This window comes from Acanthopagrus latus, chromosome 14 (genome assembly GCF_904848185.1).
Source record: "Acanthopagrus latus isolate v.2019 chromosome 14, fAcaLat1.1, whole genome shotgun sequence".
NCBI lineage: Eukaryota > Metazoa > Chordata > Actinopteri > Spariformes > Sparidae > Acanthopagrus > Acanthopagrus latus.
In genome coordinates this window covers 15,951,808-15,959,194 of record NC_051052.1, presented here as the reverse complement: position 1 = coordinate 15,959,194, position 7,387 = coordinate 15,951,808, and the positions used below count along the sequence as shown (strand labels likewise).

The following is a 7,387-nucleotide window of genomic DNA, read 5'->3' as shown; positions in this document are numbered from 1 at the left end:
CGCAAACCTAGCATGAGACTCCGCTGATGACGAATTTAAATCCACAAATTGTTTATTACTTATCTATTATATATTATATATAGCGGCTCAGGTACAGAATGTAATTTGTGCTACTTTCGGGAAAACGGGTCGGATGTGGTTTTAAGTATGGCGGGTACGGGCGGGTGCAGGTTTGCAAAATAAGACCCGTGCAGGACTCTGGCGTAGATGTACATCCGGTCTTGCCCTTTCTTCTTCTAAACCTTCTGATGCATTTCCACCATCTGCTGGACTGTGCCTTGTCCCATATATTCCAGTATCGCCATGGGTATACAATTAATGATGGCTGAATTCCATTTAGCTGCTTCAGTTTCATGGTCCTGAGTCTGTTGTGCTGTTGTGACAGTCATGATTTAGGCTTCTGGAATACCTGAATAGAGCTGAGCCATTGTTAATGCCATTATAAATACCGTTGTGTTTCCTACTATGTCGAGTTCAAAGGCCCGATTGAGAATGGAGGTGAATCAATCAAGTGATAAACTCAGCGGAAAACTCGGTAGTGATGACTGGTGGGCAGGTGTGGAACAACCGGAAGAAGGAAGGAGGATGAACAAAAATAGTTTTTGTTGTTCAAGCGGGAACATTACTGCTGTAGTTTAGGCCATCCGTAATTAAAACACCATAACACTATTCTCCTCCAGTATAGCTTTGCATTGAAAAATTAAGATTTAATTGATTTGTTAAGCCATTGTTCAGGATTTCTATTTCCACTAAGAGTAAGCATTTCATTCTTTATGGTAAATCTGTAAAGTTTTCAGTCATGATTGAAACAGCTAACAAAGTTTTGTGTACTTGTCAGAGGTTGTTCAACATTTCTTCTTTTAGGATGACAGACAGAACTAACAAAACGTCCAGGCTGTGCAAAACTTCCCTTTAACACAGTAATGAAACACTGTGTCTAAAGCCATCCCTCTCACATGAGGACATCGCCCTCTGCTGCCGACCAGGCGTAAGAACATCCAGTGCCTGTCTGATGGATGATAACTCACTGCATTGCAGTACTGGGAAGCTGGCTTGTGGTTTGACTGGGATCAATGGCACTTAACTTCGAACAAAACTTGCGAGAAGTATATTTTATTGGAAGCAAAATTCTCTGAAGAACATATGTGCCCGACGCTTGACTCACCGAGTGTTTACAAACCGCATTAGCTCTTCATCTGATACATAATGTGCTGTCCAGATGGTCAGCTAAACATAGTAAAGAAAACTGTGTCATCCTCTGCATTGCAGGTAGTGTGTCTCAGTGGAGTATCAACATAAAATAGAACCTCAGGCCATCATTTGATTATTAATGGACCAGTGAGTCGGAGCCACAGATTCCAATAAGTTTCTCCAGTTATGTTTTGGCTCATTGACTGATCTCTTCTTTATTTTTACAGTGAAAGGTTGCGACTATCTTTACCAACTGACACTGATTACATGTTTATCGAGCTGCATTGAGTCCTCGTGAGGAAACCAGAGACCCTGGAATTGCTACAGTAAGTACACTGAGAGCCTGCCGCTGTCAAAAGTATGCGGACACTTACTGGTTATCAAACATGGCCGTGTGTTTTGTGCAGAGCACTTTGTTGGAAATGCACGGCAGAGAATCTAATCCAGCTGATCTATCAACAAACGAGGCAGCAGCGAGTGCAGTGCATCCCAGGCACGACGAGACATAAGTCACCGAGGTCTCATGTGCTTGTGTCCTTTTGCCTGCGACCTCTCTGTTAAAAGGTCGTCCTAATGAGACTGCTCTCTGGTAACCTTCAAGTGCCACGCTGGAGTGCAGGAAACAATGCTGCGTTACCGATGCTATTTTGAATGGTGTCACAGTGTAAAACTGGCAGCGTTGAATTATTGCCGGCCCTTTGATGCTGTTTTTATCCCTGCAGTCTTGTCAACACGTATAATCATACTGCAGATTCCCGATCCAGGGTCTGATATTGTCAATAACGCTGCCCAAAAAACACAAGCAGAAACGTCTTGTCATGATGACTCATCACTTTATTATTATGGCCTTTGTAAAACTCTCGCTCAGTTGTTCAGTAATCATTCTGTTTGCTCTGGCGCAGCAGTTCCCCAACTGGTGTCACGTCACCAGAGTCCCAAGATAAACCTGAAGGGTCACCAGACGATTAAAAGAGTAGTCCACCATTTTTTAAAAGTGTAAAAATCGTTGTAGCAGAACCACAGATATGCAAGCATTCTTCTTCTTTGTCAATACAGGGCGCTTACATTACCCACAATGCAGTAGTTTGGTCAGCATTATCAGCATGCATTTTTACAGATCCCACTGCTTTTCCATACAAGATCCAGCCTACTCTGCCATTTTTGTATGAAGAAATCTTCAATAGATCCATGGGCCTGGTACTCCATGTGAAATACACTTACACTTTTTTTGATGGAACAACAAGAAAAGCAGTAACGTTCAACTGATATTGCCTCCTTTTTTTGCTGTTGAAGGAACTTGGAAAACAATCTGACAAAGATTTTCATGCCACGATGAACTGACTGTTTAAACAGACTACAAATGGGACAAGAATTAGCTAGCTAGCGTGCTATTTCTTAACTGTATGTTCAGTGGTTGTACAGTATCTCTGTATCTCTGGGCTGGGCAGGTAGAGCGGGCAGCCTGGTGACTGACGAGGTCGTTGTGCTTACTGGGGAAACTACAGCTCATAAGAACTGCAGGAAAAACAGACATAACCAGAGCTGCACTATAACGTAACAATTTGAATCAAGCGTAGAATGTAACAAACAAAATCAACCAATCAGAGTTGGAAGAGGATGGGTCTTGCACAAAAGCAGTGGGATCAAAGATTGGGTGTGTTATGAAATGACAAGCAGGCAACAGACGTCTGGTGAGCTCTCTTCCTTCTTTTTACCCAACCGACACTGACTCGGGTGACATCACTTGAGGCAATAAGTGGACTCATTCTTAAGGGTCCCAATCCAAACAGGTCTGGAACAACTGCACCAACATTCAGTTATTACTGTCAGTCACCTGCAAGACTCTGAACAATCACCAATGATGGTGCAGAAGTCAGATTAGTAACTTAAAACACTTTTTCTATTACTTTGTGTTATGTCTGGACACAAAAGCACTTGTCAACCTATGTTTGTGCAGTCAGTCACAAGCCCACACTTCCTAAAATCTCTTTGTGATTGTTCCTCTCTAGTCGCTCATCTCCCTTGCAATTAGCTTTGTGGCTGCCGCGTGTGTACTCCAAGAAAAAGAAAAAAAAAAAACAGTCCACGAAAGCATGCACTTAGGAAGACGAAGTCCTAGAAAACAAACTCCGGAAGCCACTGACAGTTCTGTCTGCCCACTCTGGTTCCCTGGCTAAAGCCGCGGCTGCTGTGGCTCTGCTGTGGTTGCCACTTGTCCATGCCTAAAGACATCTGACGCAGGGCCATTTCTAGGTTACAATAACAACCCCACACTGACACTGCTGCCACGCCGGATATCCGAAACACTAAGCAACTCATCAAGGCATATTTAGTTTGGGGCTTGTAAATAACTGGTGCCCCCTGCAGCAACACCAGCACATATTTCTCATTGACGGAGCATTTTGTCCTCATGAAGAGTGAAAAACTCTTCCAGCTTGCAGCATAATGACGCAGAGTTTATGGGCAGCAGAATGGAACACATCATCTCTCATTTTCATATTCATGCAAAACATGTCAACCTTTAGCATCCTACCTGAAATACCTCAATAGTAAAGCACCAATCTATTTTTTCTTCGCTCTGCATGGAATGTAAATAACAACACTGCAGTCTCCGCCCGCGGAACAACCATACAAGGACAACGGCGCTGGACTGAGAGTGCCCCACACAAACTACCAGTCTGAGATGCTATACAGTGCATAATGATGGCATTCACATCAGTGGTTGAGGGGGAAAGCTGCCTCCTGACCACTTCCAACTAACAAGCTCAAATTAAGACCACCGATGACCTCACGACTTCCAACTAGGCTAGTAAATCCAGCTGGATGTCTTATTCCAAAATAGCTTGGTTACACTGCCTACTGGTGCCACGGATAGAAATCACACAAGTTTGTTAGATATCTTGAAATATAACAGGTGAATGTAAGTCAGTTAGTTATGGAACTCTATACTTTTTACCAAAAGTCAACTTCAGCTGTCTGCTGGATGTTGTCACCTTTATATAATTTCTTCTGCTTTTGAGAACAGACAGTAATATTTATTTTGCAGTTGTGCTTTATACATGAGCATTATGTCCACAGTATTCCTCCTATCACCAATTTTATCAGTATTCCACTCGGAAGAACTATAAACTTGGTCAAAGTTACTTTGCCATCTCACTTTTTAAATTAAGCACCTGCACAATTTAAGGGAGCTGCTAAAGGTTTATTTCAATGTTCCTTTGCATCCCCCCTCTCACCTTTTGTTGCTTATGAGTATATTAATCTGTAATATTTGTAAAGTTTAAACTGATAAAAACAAAACAAATGATATAGGGAGAATAAAAATAACCCCTTTTAATAGAGCTCTTGTCAAGACCCGATGCTTACAAAGTGCTTCCCACAAAGATGTAAATTAAAATCAACAAAATATTAAATGTAATAATTAATCTAATCAATTCTGTACGTGAAACAAAACTCCTACGTGCAGTAATGCTCGGCTACATTAACTATAGCTACAAAAATAAGTAGCTTTAATGGTTTGTATCTAATTTACGTGAGTCCATTTCGTGGTTTATTACTGAGAATATGCTGATTTAAGGGCAACTCTTTCTAGAAAACGTACTTTATCTCTAATAATGATTAAATAAATATATATGTATGTATTTAAACACAAATGCATTTCAGGACAATTACTTTGATTTACCAAGCTCTGGGTGGAGGGAGAAAATCTTTGATCAGAATTGTATTTTATAATAAATAAAGTTTTTGCCTGACAGATATTTCAAAATTCTTTGACACAATGAGTTATATAAGATAAAAATCAAGTAATGTTAAGTTAAAAAAGTAATAAATGTGTGTTTATTTCCTGTTTCTCCTCAGCTGTCACTAACCTAATGAAGAAGAAATACCACAATGTGTGCATGAACAACATGTACAGCAGGTTCTTTTCCATTTCTTCTTTTTATTTAACATTGCATACCTAAACATTTTTAACTCAGCACATAACTTTCACCAGAGTCATAATTTGGGAGGATATTTCTACTTTTAGTTAAGTGAAGCATAAATACACAGCATTCTGTTCTCCACCAGTGGTCACGTGCATTTGTTTGGGACCATATAGAATGAGAGTGGAGGCGGCGCAATTTTCACTCCGGCAACATAAATCTAAATCATTTCCTTCACTCGAGATGTAAACATGGAGCGATGCCAGGAGAGCCAAATGGGACTCTCATCTCATAATTACCTTAAGTTTACGACTTCACGGGTGGTTAACTAGTCACCTCTGTATCAAAACTGTTGTAATATCATCTGGAACACAATATAAACATCTATATGTGTGATTGAAAGCGTGATGTTGTGACCGCAGTGTTTGCATGACTGGATCTGATATTTTTGTTCATGGCTGTAGGCAGCACTGGAGGAGTTTAGGAATGTGTGACCACAGGGCCCTTTGGCCCCACGGCTGCATGTCTTCCTCCCTTGTCTGGGTCCGAAGACACGGACCATCACACCCCTGAACGTCTCCTCCAGGTCCACTGTGTGACAAACCGCAGCCGACAGCCACCCACTCACAAACTGGAAAATGACAACCCTCGGGATGGCTGCTGCTCTCTTAGAAGTCCAGTAAAGATGGAGCGATTTCCCTTTTACTGCACTTCAGAGGGAGCTGTGATTGCTTCCGCCCTGAGAGTGGGCGACTGTGTGGCTGAAGACATGTCATGTTCATGTCAATCAGCAAGTCAGACTCAGTACCTCTGTGCTCTGAGGCCCTGAAGCGTCAGACTCCTACTGCCATCTGCTGGACTGCCGGCTGCTAGGATGAACTCACTTCAGTGGCGTGAATGACACTTCCATCGGCTGCAAATGGAGAAACATTGTCCTCACTAAGTCAGTACAGTTTTTCATTAATTTCTAAATATGGTCCATTAGAATATTCATAATAAGAACCTGGCTAAAGTGTGATATGCAATCAAATAATAGCATCTTCGTCTGAGCGACTGCAAGTATGCATATTGAACAAAAAGTACATGTCGCATTGCTATCACAGTACAATAATAGAGTGCATTACATACATTTTACACTTATTTGACAAGTGACTGTTTGTATGCAGCATCTACAAATATATCCTTAATATACTGCACACAAACATAAAATCATGTTTATTTTTTCAGTCTTGCCCCCACACACCTACATGTTCACTCATGCAAACTTAGGTTTGGCTGTCTGCTGCTGTAGGTGTTGGATGAGTAACTACTTCCGACTGTCTTTGGTATGTACGGTCTCAATATGTTCCTTTTTCTACTGGCAAGAGGAAATATTTACTCAGAAGAACAGGAAGCAGAGAGACACCACAAGGCAGGGAGCATATGTTGTCCTCAATATTAGTGTCTACAAGGATGATTCATTCAGTCTGATACATGTAATCAAAGCTAATCATATATGTAAAATAGCGCCATTGATATCTGGCATCTTAACATTATTATAATGAAGGACTCTTTAAAATGGGTTTTTAAAGAATTGGGACTGGATGCACTGGATTCTTCTGTTGAAACATAAACTTGTGTGTGCTCTCTTGGTGGAGCTGTGTAATTAGGACGCTGTTTCTAAATGACCTCAGACATAGAATATACTTGTGGCCAATATATATATTTGTGGTAATCCAATACCGACCAACATTATAAATAATGTAATGAATGCAAAGTAAATTACAGTCAGGCAAACTCTTTAGAATATGCTGCTGAATGTCTTAAAAGACAGCTTTTGACAGTGTTCGACCAACAGATAAATTTACCGGGAAAAAATTGCCAAACTTGTGGGTTCAACACAAATATCCAGAATTTCTGCTCATTTTCCAATAGTTTCCTACATTTGAGACAACAAGCAATTAAATGGTAAATCAACAAAGTATTAAGCAGATTATAGTGATAATGAAGTCTGTTGCCTTTATCTGAAAAATTACTTTACACAGAAAAGGAAATTGAACCATTCAGGTCTAAACAATGAAAAAGAATTGATCAAATACAGCAAAAATATGTAAGTAGCAGATAATTACATGTATTGTTAGATGCAGTCTCACATCTCTCCGTGGTAATTCATTAATTAAAACGATTTTGACTGTATTTGTAATTTATGTTGTATTATTCTGCAAATGTTATCAACAGTTGATGTTTGAGGACAAATTACAGTTGTTTGCTAGCTTAATTATCTGAATTCTGGC

The 7,387-nt window shown here is 40.4% G+C and overlaps 1 long non-coding RNA gene across 1 annotated transcript; it reads left to right on the top strand.

Moving 5' to 3' along the window:
* Positions 1–1,266: 1,266 nt before the first annotated feature.
* Positions 1,267–5,681, top strand: LOC119032428. Its single transcript, XR_005078890.1, has 4 exons — positions 1,267–1,338; positions 1,419–1,517; positions 5,050–5,110; positions 5,579–5,681. It is a non-coding gene; the product is annotated as an uncharacterized LOC119032428 (long non-coding RNA).
* Positions 5,682–7,387: the final 1,706 nt, after the last annotated feature.